The following is a 16,770-nucleotide window of genomic DNA, read 5'->3' as shown; positions in this document are numbered from 1 at the left end:
ATTTCTATTAAAGGATTCACAATTCATCATTTGAATTTTAACAGTAAAAAATACAAATGCGGACCGCAAATGAACAAAATTATACTTTCAATACCTTTGTAATTTTGATGCTATATATAATATTATATATTTGACTACAAAAACAACAAAATGGTTCTACTTAAAATCATTTCAAAACTAGATGTAAAATTTAATCTCATACACCCAGAAAACAAATTCGTTGCCCCAACCGAATTATTTGCCAACCAAAAGCTGGTGGTTCCATCAACTATCAATGATATCTGTCAGCACAACTAACATTTCGCAATTGTAACTGCATGGTAGTATGTTCGACCAACTTTGCATTGGTTGTCGTAATCTCATATTAATTGTTTGTACACCAATGGTAGATGGTTATTATGTGACCAAACTACAAAACCTAATTCAATATATACTTACCAGAGATTTCCTCCCTAAGCCTCTAGATATAAATGCAGATCGACTTAGAACCGCCTTTGACTCGTTCTATAATTTTATGTGCTTGATTCAATAAAAAAAACTCGCTTGCCGTAAAAAGTATTTGAGTTTGTTACTGTATAAAGCCTGCAAAATTTATGGAAAGTTTTATAATATTCTGTTTTTACTAAATCGGTACGATACTCACCTTAAGCCAAATTCTAATCTACACTTATTAATGCGAATTTTTTTTTTTCAATTTGTGTTTGCCTCAGCGCCAAGGCATTTTTGAGGCTATCTAATAACGTATTTAAAGAAAAACATACATCTGACAGAAAGACTTCGCCTGTTTTGATTTGCAAATCTAAATTACATTCCATTTTTTTAAATTTCTTATTGGTATAGTTGTTAATTACTCCGAGAAACTAGTAGAAACCGTATTAGTTGAAACTAGAAAAGATATGATTAATGCTGTGCACTGGGTTCTTTCAAGGCTGGTGGAAGAAATATGAATAAATATGTGATGGATATATGGAAAAAAAATCAAATATATATAAGTATTGAAATTGTTTTTTATAAATATCAATGCAGTTATTTTTAATTATATACTGACGAAGAAATGCGTGTTTTTTTAACAACAAGATCAAGCTTGGAACAAAGAATACATTGAGCTAGGAACAAAGAATACATTGAGTAAAACAACTTCGATATCTTTAAGCAAATAATTACTCAGCTTCAGTTCGAGAGTGGAGTGTAAAATACCGCCAAATATTACTGAATCATTGCCCAAACGTCTGTAATGTCTACTGTTTTGATATTTTCAACCTAATAGCATATGCCAAAGCATTACCAAATTGACCCCATACAGCAAACGGTCATATAGACAAGATTGAAAAATTACGTCATATGCATCAAAATACAATATTTGCAGTGCATCATAAAATGAAAGTAGTCGCCAAGATGTGGACAGATGCACTCTCTGTAGCAAAGACTTGGGGAGAATTTAAACGAATCCTCCCATGCCGAGTGAATATCGCTGACATTCATCGTGAATTGATGACACGAGTACGGAGTCCAGGTGAATCACTGGTTGAATATTACTATTCGATGCTGGTTTGACAAGAATATTGGCCAAAAGTATTCAAAAATTCCATTAAATAGCTTAGATCACTCGAAAATGGTCATGAAGCATTGCACTGTAGTGTGGAGTTCTGAAGCCGCAACAACGACAAGGTTTGATATTGGCGAGGACAACAGTAACGAGGAAATGAAATTTTTGAATGATCGGCTTTTGAAGCATAGCGAGTGTTTTGCAGAAAGTTTGGAAAAATTGGGACGTGGTATAATCTGTATCCGACAGTTGGTAAGAGGTATCAACTTCCATTTAGTCAACGAAAAACGCTGTCAGACATCTTAGAACGGCTTCTACGGTGCGGAATTATTCGTCAAAATAACCCCCCATATGTTGCTTCAAGAAATCAAATGGTGAAAGTCGTTAGTCGTGGGCAAAATGGTTGATCGTAGTGATTCCTTTCCCTATGTAGAGAGAAAGTAGTTTCTTTAAATCGTTCCATCTCGTTCTAATAATTCGTACCGTTTTAATATTTTCCATCACCGTCGTCTACACCATCATAGGAACTAGAGTCTTTATATCGTTACTTTGAATAAATTCAATCATTTAACTGTACACTCTCTTTGACCAGATAACAGCACTTATTAATAAGCGACGAGTGGAAAAAGAAGAAGCTCGTTTGTATGAAGAAATATAAAAGATCGGATTAATATCCAGTATTCGAGGTATTTTTAAACCGAATTAGTTTTTTTTTAATAAATACAGCTTAAATGACCCGTTTTGTTAACATCTATTAAATACAATCTTAACATTTGTTTTCTCTCTAACCATCTCTCAGAGAGTGTATTTGCACATGTTGGCTGGCCAAACTGGAAAAAGATATTGTCTAACATTAATCGTTTGAAAATGAGAAGACGAGGTTTTATTTTCACAGGCTTATCTTGGGAATTACGAAGGGTTTTCCAATGGTAAGTATTTAGGATCAATTATATTTACAGGTAAGTGTAGGCAAAAAATAGGTAAGTGTTTAATGTCGAACGACATTAAACCAAAAATAAATCATTGTTATTTTGGCTTTTTTATTTCATATTGTAATTTTTCAGTTCATTAATTATTTTAATTTGTTGCCTAGTGTAAATTCTATTTTTTCATACATTTACATTCTCAACATTTCATATTATTCATTTCATATCAATTTAGGGTTGACCTTTGTTTTTATTTTCATTCCTTATTAGAATAACTGTTATAAACAACAACAATAACAACACTCAACTTCACCTACAGCCAGTGTAGAGAGTGAGTGTTGCAATTATTCTTGTTGCAAAAGATCATTTCTTCTTTGATTTGCCCTTGCCCAACATAAAGGGAAGCAAGAAGCCAATAGTCTTCAACTCTTCATATTGGTCGCGTCACTGTAATCGAAAATAAATCAAAGGTCAAACATAAACAAAATGAAAATACATAGACATTAGCTTACAACAAAATATAATATTGTTACGAATTTGATATTTCTAGATTTTAGAATATTCAAATTAGTTTCCGTAAATTTAAAATTTCAAATTGTAACGGTCAAATTACGTCATCATATTCATTTCTTTATTTTCTAGTACATTCGTCAAATCACGGTATATAAGCCCCTGGCGGAGGGAGCTGTAAAGTCAGTCGTATGCTAAAAGTCATACCATAGACCAAGAAAATATAGAGACATACTGTGATAATTCACCATGGTTTTGTTCATTTGCAGTGCGCAGTCATTCCACTCAATAGCGCAGTCAAGTGACTCAAAAATCAGTCAATTTGCATTACAAAAAGGTGTGGATGTATAGAATTTTATATGCTTTTACAATATTTCATCAAGAAAACAAAGGAAAGAAAACAAATTAAAGCCAAATTAAAAAATCACTCAATTGCAGACGAAAAAGAGCCATCTACGGTGGGCAGACAAACTACAGCGCTGTGAATTCACTTTCGTTGTCTATACCTTCCTTGGTCTATGGTCACACAGTACAGAGCAAATAAGTGAAACCGTTAAGCAAATATATTGTAGATTGTCGTTATTTGAAAAGAACTGTGTTTTAATTATTGGCATCGGAAGTGAAATAACGAAAAAAAAATCTACAATGAAGTTTAATGAGCTTCGAGTAGAAGACTTGAAGAAGAAATTGAGCAAACTGGAGCAGCCGATTACAGGAAACAAGGTTCAATTGCAAAAGCGACTACTAGAAGAGTTCGAATGGCGAAAAATGAATATCGAGACGCATGAGATTGATTATAAGGAAGACATTGATGAATCAATTCTTGTCAATACCAGCAGTGTAGAAACTCCATCTGTGGCTTCGAGTGTTGTAGATTACACATCAATGCTCAATGTTTTGAGCAAAATGATGGAAGAGAATTCTAGAAAACTAGAAGAAATTTCTCTAAAAATTGAAGCTAATTCTAGAAAAAATGCTTTAAAAATAGAAATGAATTCTAGAAAATTGGAAGAAAAATTCGACGAAAATTCAAAAAAGATGGACGAAAATTCTAGAATTCTCAATGAAAAACTTCAAGAAATTTCTGAAAGCATGGAGAAACGTGTGGACCATATAGAAGGTCAAATTATAGAATTGGATAAGAAAGTTCTTTCCGTGGATGAGAAAATTGTGGTTCACGATGAGAAACTTCTACACCTGGAGAAAAAATGGCTGACCTGTTTTTGATGGCTCATATTCATTTGATGTTTTCAAATTCCAATTTGAGACAGTGGCATCCAGAAACATGTGGAATGACAACGACAGAGCCATTGAATTTCTATTGACATTGACTAACTTCTTCCAGAAATAACTATTACGAAATAATAGCTGCACTACAACGCAAGTACGGTGGAGAGCATAAGCAAGACATCTTTAGAATGAAATTAAGAGGTAGAGTCCAGAAATCAAACGAGACTCTACAAGACTTTGCAACAGAAGTTGATCGGTTGGTGCTATTGCCATACCCAGGAGAGAGTCACCCACTTGTGGATCGCATCAAAATTGAGACTTTTGTGAATGGCATTCGAGACCTAGACATAAAATGTGCAACATATGCGTCACAAAAGGCTACGATCGCAGAAACAGTAACATTTGCACTTGTGCAAGAAATTGCGAGATTGCTGGCACGGCCTCAAATTCACAAAGTACGCGGAGTATAGACCGAGTGTGAAGAATCGAAATCTGTCATTGAATCGATGTAAGAGGCAATGAAGCAGGTAATGCATGAATTGAAACAGGATGCAACTAAATCCCGAATCAAATGCTATAACTGTGATAAGCCGGGACGATCAAGATCCACATCTCCATCAAACAATAGCTATAAAAAGGTGACACCACAGTCAAGTGAGTCACCTTTAAACTAAATCGAGCTAGTTCAGCGGGGCAAGAGCTGGCTCCCACAGATGATAGCCGCACAATCTCCATAGCAATAGTACAACAGCAACATAATAATTTAACTGTCGCGGGGTTTATTAACGGCGGCAAAAGTACATTGACGTTGGATACGGGTGCGTCGAAGTCTATCATTAGATCAGACATAGTAAAAGAAAAAGTTACACCATTGATTGGAGTCAAACTACGCACGGCCACAGGGGAAGCCGCAACAGTATATGGGAAGGTCGCCATTAAGCTGACTATTGCCAACATATCCGTTAAGTATGAGTTTATTGTGGCCGATATAGTATATGAAGTTATAATAGGTGCGGATTTCATGATTGCCTTTGGTCCGATACCGAAATACCGGTTAATGTGGGATACGACAAGAATACCCCTATCAGACGGTTGACTACGAGCAAGCCAGAGTTAATACCACCGCATTCTGAAGCGATATTATGGGTGCCAATGAATGGAGATTGTGAAGTCGGCAAATTGTGGGTTGTTGAACCAGCAGATAACAAAAACAACAATATCTTGATAGCAAATGCTCTGGTAACAGCGAATAAAGAGAGACTAATACCAATTCGTGTTTTGAACTTGTCCGACAATCAAGCGCATATTGGAAAATGTTCTAACATTGGCAAATGTACACCAGCCGAGGCAATAGTCAATTTAAAAAGCAACTCATCTAAGGCACATGGCACAGCGAAGAAACATCTTGAAGGTTATGTCGAAGCACCCGATTTTGAGTGGACTACAGAAAGTTAAATGATGTCACCAAGAAAGACAGTTATCCACTTCCACGCATTGATGACACGTTGGACACACTAGCCGGAACAACAGATCGCCGAGAAAGACAAAGAAAAGACAGCTTTTGGCGTTAATGGCGGTCTTTGGCAGTTCAATGTAATGCTCTGCAATGCTCCGGCTACGTTCGAGCGATTGATGGAGCGGGTGCTAAAGGGGTTGCATTGGAAGTCCTGCTTGATATACCTAGACGATATCATAGTTATGAGCAAGACATTTGACGAGCACCTTAAGAACTTGAAGGATGTTATCCAACAACTGTCAGCCGCTGATCTACGACTTAACGCTAAGAATTGCTCGCTTTTCCAGCGAGAAGTTAAGTACCTGGGTCATCATGTTACAGCAGAGGGCATATCCACCTTGTAATGCCGAAAGCTGAACATAAGGAAGAAACCTGTTGCACGTCGAATCTGGAGTGGACTGGCCAGCAGAACAGCGTAATGATCCCATTTTGAGCAAAATTATTTCGGCGAAGGAAGAAGATAAGAAACCCAGCAAAAAAGACATCGCAGCCGAAAGTCCCCTAATGAAATCATACTGGGCTCAATGGGACAGTCTATGTCTGGTCAATGGAACCCTTCAACGTAAATGGGAAAGCGAAGATGGTAAGAGCAGCCGAAATTTATTCATCGTACCGGATTCTAAAATAAGAGATGTTTTGACGGAATTCCACAATGGACCTAGTGGAGGTCACTTGGGAATAACCAAAACAGCCGAGAAAGTGAAGCAACGATTCTACTGGGTTGGATGCCAGAAATCAATTGCTGAATGGGTGACAAATTGCGAAAAGTGCATAAAGGCGGAAGGGCCAAGACGAAAAAGTAGAGGTCTTATGCAAGGAGCGCCATTTGAAAGAATAGCAATGGACGTTGCAGGGCCTTTCCCAGTAAGTGATTCTGGAAACCGATATGTCATTGTGGTCATGGATTACTTCAGCAAGTGGCCAGAAGTTCATGCCATTCCAAACCAAGAGGCGAAGACGATTGTAGACGTAGTCGACAAGAACTGGATATGTCGCTACACTCAGACCAAGGAAGAAATTTTGAATCGGCCATATTCCAAGAGATGTGTGACTCCCTTGGTATCAAAAAAACAATGACTACGCCATTGCATCCACAGTCTGATGGCATGGTAGAAAGGTTTAATCGCACTCTGGAAGAACATCTTCGAAAGGCGGTGGATAACGGCCAACGAGACTGGGACGATCATATACCAAGGTTTTTGCTGTATTTTTGAATCAGCCATACATGATTCTACGTCACGAACACCGGCCAAGGCCTATTCGGAACGGAATTGAAGTTGCCCGGAAATTTGATATTCGGTGCTACACCCAATGAGCTCGCCATGGAAGACACCAGTAACGACATACCAAACACATTTGGTAAAGTTCACGAATCAGTGCGAAACAAAATAAAAATGGTCAACAGGATGAAGGCGAGATATGATCGTGCAGCGACCATTGAGAGCTTTAAAGAAAGACAACTGCTTCTGCTATTCAACCCGCAACGAAAGAAAGGATTATGTCCTAAACTACAAACACAGTGGGAAGGTCCATACAAAGTCATCAAGAAGATCAATGATGTTGTATACCACATTTTTTCACCTGGAATGTTTAGCTCCATACGGAACGGGTTCTGTGTCTGTTCGGGACGGACAGGCTTAAGCGGGAGGCAGTGCCATATATTTCTAGATTTAAGTTTATTCAAATTAGTTTCCATTAATTTAAAAATTCAAATTGTAATGGTCAAATTAATTTCTTTATTTTCTAGTACTTTCCTAAACATCTTTTGTGTTCTTAGTTTCACAATAATTGTAGTAACCCCTTTTGTTATTGTTGTAGTAATATGAATATAACCCTCTGTCAGCTAAATTACGAAATAGGCAGAAACGACAAAGTGATTATTCTAGATAATTGTAGGCAAGACTATGAACAGAAACGACAAAATGATTAGATAATTGTAGGCAAGTCTCTGAACATAATAAGCTATTCATGTGCGACATCTGCCGGACACTAGTAGTACATTCCAGATGGCTGTAGGCAATGAAGATAACCAGTTGAATATGTGCTGTTACATAAATTGTATCTAGATAGTTCCAGATGGTTGTAGGCCAGACTATCCAGAATTTTCAAATCACGGTATATATGATCATAATAAGCTATCCATGTGCGACATCTGCCGGACACTAGTAGTACATTCCAGATGGCTGTAGGCAATGAAGATAACCAGTTGAATATGTGTGGTTAGATAAATTGTATCTAGATAGTTCCAGATGGTTGTAGGCCAGACTATCCAGAATTTTCAAATCACGGTATATAAGCCCCTTGCGGAGGGAGCTGTAAAGTCAGTCGTAAGCTAGAAGTCATACAGTACATATCGTAGAGCAAATAAGTGAAACCTATCGTTAAGCAAATAAATTGTAGATTGTCGTTATTTGAAAAGAACTGTGTTTTTATTATCGGGTTATTAAAAACGCCTCAATTTAAAAACGTAACAATATTGTGAACAAAATATTGTAAAGTGAACTAAACTAAAATCAAACACAATATCTACATTGTACATATATAGTGGAATTATAAATAAAATGTTTTAAATCCAAAACATACATAAAAGTGTTATAAACTTGATAAGGCAAAGAGTGGCAAAAATCGGACGGACATAATGACATTTCTAGAGGTCAAAGTCGACCTCAAATCTACAGTGAAAAATTATAATTCACCACTAATTCGATCTAAGAATTCACCCCCATCAAACCCCCATTATAAATTTTGTGGGAATTCACTCCCCCACTAAACATTTGGTTAGCTTCGAACCGAATAAGTGTGTTTTTAATATAAAATAAATTTTATTAAAAATGTTCAATGACCTTTTTGACATCAAAAATAAAGAAGAAAGAAAAAAACAAACAGTGACCTATCTAAAGATTAAAAAATTAAATTTTTCTCGTTCATCTCGATTAAAAACTATAATTTGTTATGTGCGTGTTTGATCCACTGTTCAACATGGTCGTCCGACTAGCTACGCGGTCTCCTTGGGCGAAGTCCTCAACCCGCCAATATTGAACACACAGCACATACATCGAATGAATTTGATATAGAGATCTTGATGTCCTGACCCCTCGCTCGCCCGCCCAACCTGGGCCCAAAAATGTCCTCATTAGCTTTATTGGAGCCCCGCATACCACACACCGAACTCACACACTTACCTCATTCCTCCGCCCCCCCCCCCCCTTTACTACACCAATTACCAACACATATTAATTCGATTCACAAATTACAACATACTTGATTTAAAGATAATTATATACTTTGTTTAAAGATAATTATACTAAACAACGCTAATTTTCTTTTCGTTTCTTATCCTATTCTCAAAATTTATAATCTTGTAACACCAATGAATTAAAAACAAAAAAAACGAGTGAAGAACAATTCCCTTTTAAAAAATTAAATTTCCAGCTCAATATTTAGGACCCACAAAATGATTCCTAAGACCCTTGCTCACAGCGCTAATCCACGCGCAAATACTTTACTCTATCCACTGTTGCGGGTCAAGTCCAAGGGGAACCAAATGCCGGTCCACGGAGCAGTTGTATTGGTCCAGGTGGCAGGCAGGGACCATGTAGAAGTGGGGCCACAAATTTGAGTGCCGCAGAAGACTTCACCTCTGCCACCAACAGCAGAGTATATTGTCGCGTTTAGTTTTTATTTGTAAATGATTTAATTTATCATTAAAACATTTTATTTATAATTTTGATGTATTCCTCTGAGAGGGTTGGAGGTATGCGTTGGGCCGAACAGGAAATGAAATGTGGCCGTGGACATATGTTCGGCCGTCAAAGGTTTGTGGAAAGTGGTGCCAATTCACAGAGTTGTATACCTGTGACATGGATACAACCCTGTAATGGCAAATGAATCTGGTTGGAAGAAAAGATGGAGGTAAACACGAAAATTGTTGGTAGCTATTAATACATAGAATAGTAAATAAAAATAAACATGACGCGAACGAAAATGGGGGAAATGGCTGGAGCGTCATGTTGGGCCATATAAAAGGGCTGGACGCCATATAGACGATCATTCTCGCCAGTAAACTTAGTCAGTATCGGTGACAATTTTTGGAGAAGTATCAACTCTGGTTCATTGGTGCCAGAGTTGAACATATACCAAAAAAAGTTAAATTATAAAAACTCAAGATTTTGAAGTGCTTGTTTTGTTTATTTATTTTTACGTGTGGCGTAATTAATAGAAGTGAGTGTGGAAAAAGGGTTATAGTATGCTAACTAGATTACATGTTAATGTTCTTGTGTGTTTTTCGCATTTCTATTTTATTGTGTGTAGTACGCCAAGTCAAAGGAAGCATTCATAAACCGCTGGCCTCCACTGAAGTAAATATAACCTGTGGGTCAGCGACGTTTTTGGTTGATTGGTGTTGTTTGGCGTTATTATCTGCATCGAACTCGTCCAGAAAATTGTTTGAAGCGAGGCTTCTCCGTCGGCATCAGGCCATGATCTATGGTCTAGCAGATCGGACTCCGCCATGGCCGCAGATATTATCTCTCATCAATGGATCTTTGAGTAACCAGCAAAGATAACCAGACATTTGGGAGAAATTTTCTAATATTAAAAAACACTGGAAAAATCAGGTAAAAGAAACATTTTTATTACTTACCGAAAAGCGAGATTTTGCCAAGTGCCAAGCCGGCGCGATTTATGCCACAAATGGCAGCAGTTTGATACTGGAAAATAAGAAAGTTAACAATTAATTACTGGCGTAAAAACTTATATGAAATTTTAAATAACAAAAAAAAATGATTTTACTACCTTAAACAGAAAAGAAAACATATAATCTACAAAATTTAACATTTTTGCTGAAGTGTATATATATATATATTAACACGACTGATCAACCAGGTTCAAGCGGAGCGGTTAATCAGCCCGATGAAGTAGATAGTATGATTCAAGGTTTGGTAAATGAAAGCATACATGACACTCAGCTTCAATTGAGATCTCTAGTTGAAGCCAATGTAAGTAAGGAGATGGAAAAGGTTTATTCGGCGATTGGGAAGTTGACAGAGACAGTGACCGCTTTGGCAAACAATAGAGGAAATATTGATTCTGGGCAAACAGAATCGAACCAAATGTTGCCAAATCCTCGTCGTCCGTCGACATCTCCATCGGGCACAACTACGGGTAATTCATATAATCAAGTTGTGCCGAATATATACCAAAATGGATCAAATAAGGGAATAAAAGTCGAACGTTTTGGAATCAATTTTAATAAAAGTGATCCTATATGGCCCATTTGATTTCATATACCGCCTTGAATATTTCCATAAACATTACAAATTACAATGGGAAGAGATAATGGACGAAATACATATTTTATTGTCAGGGTCTGCTCTGGAGTGGTTTTGGTTGCAACAGCGCAACGGAACAGTAACCGATTGGCCGTCGATGAAATATGCTCTCTCAGAAAGATATAAAACTCGGCGATCATGTTTCGAAGAGATGAGGGATTTGTTGGAGAGGAGGCAAATGCCTGGGGAAAGTATTAACGCCTATTTTCACGATCTGAACATAATGAGGTCCAAACTCGAACGGCCAGTCTCAGAGTATGAGATGATTGGTTTAACAAAGAGGAACTTGAGAAAATCGTTGTCAAGTATCGTCTACTCTATGAACGTCTCATCTTTGGAGCAACTTAGGATAGAGTGTTTGGAAGTCGAAAAGTAATTTTTTCAAAAGGGAACAGCCGTCAATTCCGGCTAATTCACACCGACCAATGAGGGTTAATGCTTTAGTGGAACAAAGTGAGTCCTATGAAGTTTTAGATGAGGATATCGTAAAAAATGTAGAGGCAATAGGAGGTATGGTGGCTTGTTGGAATTGTCAAGTTCCAGGCCACTTCTTTAGGGACTGCCCTTCGACCCAACGTAACCTGTTTTGTTTCAAATGTCGTAAACCAAATACGACTACGCCGAAATGTCCCAATTGCAAAGCGGGAAACTCGAGGAAGAACATGGTAGTAGCGGGGAACCATCGTTCGGAGCCACCCGCATCGAAACCAACACAGTAGAAACAACAGAAAACGAATATAGACCCAAATACACTGCGATACGGCATTATCTGCCACTACGAACGAAAATGGGGGAAATGGCTGGAGCGTCATGTTGGGCCATATAAAAGGGCTCGACGCCATATAGACGATCATTCTCGCCAGTAAACTTAGTCAGTATCGGTGACAATTTTTGGAGAAGTATCAACTCTGGTTCATTGGTGCCAGAGTTGAACATATACCAAAAAAAGTTAAATTATAAAAACTCAAGATTTTGAAGTGCTTGTTTTGTTTATTTATTTTTACGTGTGGCGTAATTAATAGAAGTGAGTGTGGAAAAAGGGTTATAGTATGCTAACTAGATTACATGTTAATGTTCTTGTGTGTTTTTCGCATTTCTATTTTATTGTGTGTAGTACGCCAAGTCAAAGGAAGCATTCATAAACCGCTGGCCTCCACTGAAGTAAATATAACCTGTGGGTCAGCGACGTTTTTGGTTGATTGGTGTTGTTTGGCGTTATTATCTGCATCGAACTCGTCCAGAAAATTGTTTGAAGCGAGGCTTCTCCGTCGGCATCAGGCCATGATCTATGGTCTAGCAGATCGGACTCCGCCATGGCCGCAGATATTATCTCTCATCAATGGATCTTTGAGTAACCAGCAAAGATAACCAGACATTTGGGAGAAATTTTCTAATATTAAAAAACACTGGAAAAATCAGGTAAAAGAAACATTTTTATTACTTACCGAAAAGCGAGATTTTGCCAAGTGCCAAGCCGGCGCGATTTATGCCACAAATGGCAGCAGTTTGATACTGGAAAATAAGAAAGTTAACAATTAATTACTGGCGTAAAAACTTATATGAAATTTTAAATAACAAAAAAAAAATGATTTTACTACCTTAAACAGAAAAGAAAACATATAATCTACAAAATTTAACATTTTTGCTGAAGTGTATATATATATATTAACACGACTGATCAACCAGGTTCAAGCGGAGCGGTTAATCAGCCCGATGAAGTAGATAGTATGATTCAAGGTTTGGTAAATGAAAGCATACATGACACTCAGCTTCAATTGAGATCTCTAGTTGAAGCCAATGTAAGTAAGGAGATGGAAAAGGTTTATTCGGCGATTGGGAAGTTGACAGAGACAGTGACCGCTTTGGCAAACAATAGAGGAAATATTGATTCTGGGCAAACAGAATCGAACCAAATGTTGCCAAATCCTCGTCGTCCGTCGACATCTCCATCGGGCACAACTACGGGTAATTCATATAATCAAGTTGTGCCGAATATATACCAAAATGGATCAAATAAGGGAATAAAAGTCGAACGTTTTGGAATCAATTTTAATAAAAGTGATCCCATATGGCCCATTTGATTTCATATACCGCCTTGAATATTTCCATAAACATTACAAATTACAATGGGAAGAGATAATGGACGAAATACATATTTTATTGTCAGGGTCTGCTCTGGAGTGGTTTTGGTTGCAACAGCGCAACGGAACAGTAACCGATTGGCCGTCGATGAAATATGCTCTCTCAGAAAGATATAAAACTCGGCGATCATGTTTCGAAGAGATGAGGGATTTGTTGGAGAGGAGGCAAATGCCTGGGGAAAGTATTAACGCCTATTTTCACGATCTGAACATAATGAGGTCCAAACTCGAACGGCCAGTCTCAGAGTATGAGATGATTGGTTTAACAAAGAGGAACTTGAGAAAATCGTTGTCAAGTATCGTCTACTCTATGAACGTCTCATCTTTGGAGCAACTTAGGATAGAGTGTTTGGAAGTCGAAAAGTAATTTTTTCAAAAGGGAACAGCCGTCAATTCCGGCTAATTCACACCGACCAATGAGGGTTAATGCTTTAGTGGAACAAAGTGAGTCCTATGAAGTTTTAGATGAGGATATCGTAAAAAATGTAGAGGCAATAGGAGGTATGGTGGCTTGTTGGAATTGTCAAGTTCCAGGCCACTTCTTTAGGGACTGCCCTTCGACCCAACGTAACCTGTTTTGTTTCAAATGTGGTAAACCAAATACGACTACGCCGAAATGTCCCAATTGCAAAGCGGGAAACTCGAGGAAGAACATGGTAGTAGCGGGGAACCATCGTTCGGAGCCACCCGCATCGAAACCAACACAGTAGAAACAACAGAAAACGAATATAGACCCAAATACACTGCGATACGGCATTATCTGCCACTACAGACCAGAAAGGCAATTTATGAAAAGACCAGGAACAAAATTTTAGAAATGACAGGAGAGAAGGTACAGCAGGAACCCATTGAAATATATATATATATATATATATATATATATATATATATATATATATATATATATATATATATATATATATATATATATATATATATATATTAGGCTAAGATGTGTTTAGTTTCATATATATATATATTTTTTGTGTTAGTTATTAGGAAATTCTAAATTAATGTCATATTCGTTGTAAGGATAATTAATACCAAGTAGGGAAACTTGTGAGCGTAGGATTTGTCCCCAAAGCGTCTAGACAGTAGTGTCAAATTTATTTTATTCCGTCATTTTTGGGATCATTAAATGATTAGATCCCCACAAACTTAATTAAGAAAGCTCTTTTAGTTAGGAATTCGTGATACAAATCATTTTTGCGAGCCGTTAAATGGCTACAAAAACAAATACGTCTGGAGGTTTAAGATAGGCAAATCTGAGCCAATGGCTCACTTTAATAATTAAAAATTGGTGTTAGTTGTTCAATATTTTGTTTTTTTTTTTGCTAGTGTCAATATTTTGTTTAAGAAAACGAGAATTTTTTAAGTTGTTGTTTTATGTCAATAGTGATAAGTTTTTGAATTTTTTTGATAATGATGTGGTAGTCTTGTTATTATGAGGAGGTGAACTGAGTGGTATAGGCATGTGAGGTGAGTGTGTGGGATACGGGGTTCTTGCAAAAGGAGGAAATTAGGACAACAAGAACCATAGCAGGGAGGCCAAAGTGCGGGAGCAAAAGATCAAGCTCCCACCGTCAAATAGTGTGTTACGTGTTGATAATCGTTTTGTTTTGTTCTGTTTGATATGTCAATGTTTTCAATTAGTGTTCGTCCCTCTGGGCTAAGGTTGGCGGGTTGGAACCGTCTGAGATTTGCGCAGCGAGCTGTCGGAAGCCACCTTAGCGCCATTATAGGGGGCACGCAACAGTATGGCGCCCAATGATATGTCTGAAACCCAAGCAAAAAAAATGGCGACAGGATTTGGCTTGGGTAAGAATGTATATAGTTCAGTGCAATAACATCTACGTACTAAGCAATAGAATGTAGGGAAAAATAGTTTAAAAGGGAAAAATCGCATTTTCAAAAATCTTTCTACTATTGCTGCCACAATTTTGAAGGAATTGGGATTTGCGCAATATTAGTTATAGTTTTATTTGAAAATTAGGATTTTTCTCTACATGTATATGAGGTCTGTGCAATAGCTTGTTTCGTTTATTGTATAACAAAGATTGTATTGTCAATGACCTGTTATTTTGTTTGTTTCAATAGTGTAAAGTAACGTCCATAGTGTTAGAGTTTTGGAAAGGGGAAGTGCAATAACTGACGGAATGCCCGAAAGTGGAATGCGTCTGGATTGCCGGAGTACCCGGAGTCAGGAGATCTTTTTCTTGAAATATATACATTCGAGAAAATGCCTTGGCGACGTTAACTCTTGTCTAATGTTTGTTCAATTTTTGTTAATGTCCAGTCTTTCGACACACTATTTGCGGTCCCAAATGGGTCACTTATTTTTTTAATAAACATAGAAATATTAGAAAAATTCCACACTCGTCACATCACATAGCCTTGAAAGTTAACACTCAGTAAACCTCCTCTAAGTAAATGTCTGTTTGTCAAGTTTAAAATCGCAGTCAATTTATTCATTTTTCAAAACAATTTTTCTTTATGTTATAGTTTTCGTTTATTATTCTTTTTTTGTCATTTTTGTTTTATTTTATTTTACATTTTATTTTGTGGTGAAGGTTTCTTTTTGTTTGTTTTTATTTATTTTGATTTTTTGTTTATTGTTTTAGTCATAAGTTTTATTTATTTATATTTTTTTACATTTATTTTATTTTTTGTCTTCTTATTGAGTTTTTTTTTGTCAATTTTTTTTATTTTGATTACTCTTTTTGCTCATTTTTTTATTATTTTTTTATATTATTTTATAATTTCATTATTTGGTGTCATTGAGCCAGATTTTTGAGTTTCTGTACGCACTAAGTTTCTGGCATTTTTTTGTGATTTTAAATGAGTTTTGTTTCTGACGGGAAGAGACGTAGCAAGCGAAATCGATTATCTGCCTTTGACGTTAGTCGCATTTCTGCTCAAAAGGAACCTAAATACGGGAAGGACATTAGCGGTTTGAGGATGAATAATTTTCCTAACATGACAGATCCGGCTATAATCGACATGTCGCGAACTATCAACAACCAACAATTTCCGGGTGCAAGACCCAATATTAACACGACTGATCAACCAGGTCCAAGCGGAGCGGTTAATCAGCCCGATGAAGTAGATAGTATGATTCAAGGTTTGGTAAATGAAAGCATACATGACACTCAGCTTCAATTGAGATCTCTAGTTGAAGCCAATGTAAGTAAGGAGATGGAAAAGGTTTATTCGGCGATTGGGAAGTTGACAGAGACAGTGACCGCTTTGGCAAACAATAGAGGAAATATTGATTCTGGGCAAACAGAATCGAACCAAATGTTGCCAAATCCTCGTCGTCCGTCGACATCTCCATCGGGCACAACTACGGGTAATTCATATAATCAAGTTGTGCCGAATATATACCAAAATGGATCAATTAAGGGAATAAAAGTCGAACGTTTTGGAATCAATTTTAATATAGTCTGAGATGATTTCATATACCGCCTTGAATATTTCCATAAACATTACAAATTACAATGGGAAGAGATAATGGACGAAATACATATTTTATTGTCAGGGTCTGCTCTGGAGTGGTTTTGGTTGCAACAGC

The 16,770-nt window shown here is 37.1% G+C and overlaps 1 protein-coding gene and 2 long non-coding RNA genes across 3 annotated transcripts in view; 1 reads left to right on the top strand and 2 right to left on the bottom strand.

Annotated features, from left to right (window-relative positions):
• ICA69 (islet cell autoantigen 1-like protein) overlaps positions 1-558 on the top strand; it is a 93,918-nt gene extending 93,360 nt beyond the window's left edge. Inside the window, exon 4 of the mRNA XM_075304189.1 lies at positions 14-558. The gene's annotated coding sequence lies outside the window, so the exon portion shown is untranslated. The remainder of the gene's footprint in view (positions 1-13) is intronic.
• Positions 559-9,895: 9,337 nt separating this feature from the next.
• On the bottom strand, positions 9,896-10,434 carry LOC142236665 (uncharacterized). The gene is made up of 2 exons (XR_012722144.1): positions 10,371-10,434; positions 9,896-10,270 (listed from the first exon to the last, which is right to left on the bottom strand). It is a non-coding gene; the product is annotated as an uncharacterized LOC142236665 (long non-coding RNA).
• Positions 10,435-12,028: 1,594 nt separating this feature from the next.
• Positions 12,029-12,599, bottom strand: LOC142236614 (uncharacterized). The gene is made up of 2 exons (XR_012722115.1): positions 12,504-12,599; positions 12,029-12,403 (listed from the first exon to the last, which is right to left on the bottom strand). It is a non-coding gene; the product is annotated as an uncharacterized LOC142236614 (long non-coding RNA).
• Between the last annotated feature and the right edge of the window lie 4,171 nt (positions 12,600-16,770).

Source organism: Haematobia irritans, chromosome 4, assembly GCF_050003625.1.
Source record: "Haematobia irritans isolate KBUSLIRL chromosome 4, ASM5000362v1, whole genome shotgun sequence".
Lineage (NCBI taxonomy): Eukaryota > Metazoa > Arthropoda > Insecta > Diptera > Muscidae > Haematobia > Haematobia irritans.
Note: the sequence above shows the minus strand (reverse complement) of the source record. Positions and strands in the feature narration are given on the sequence as shown.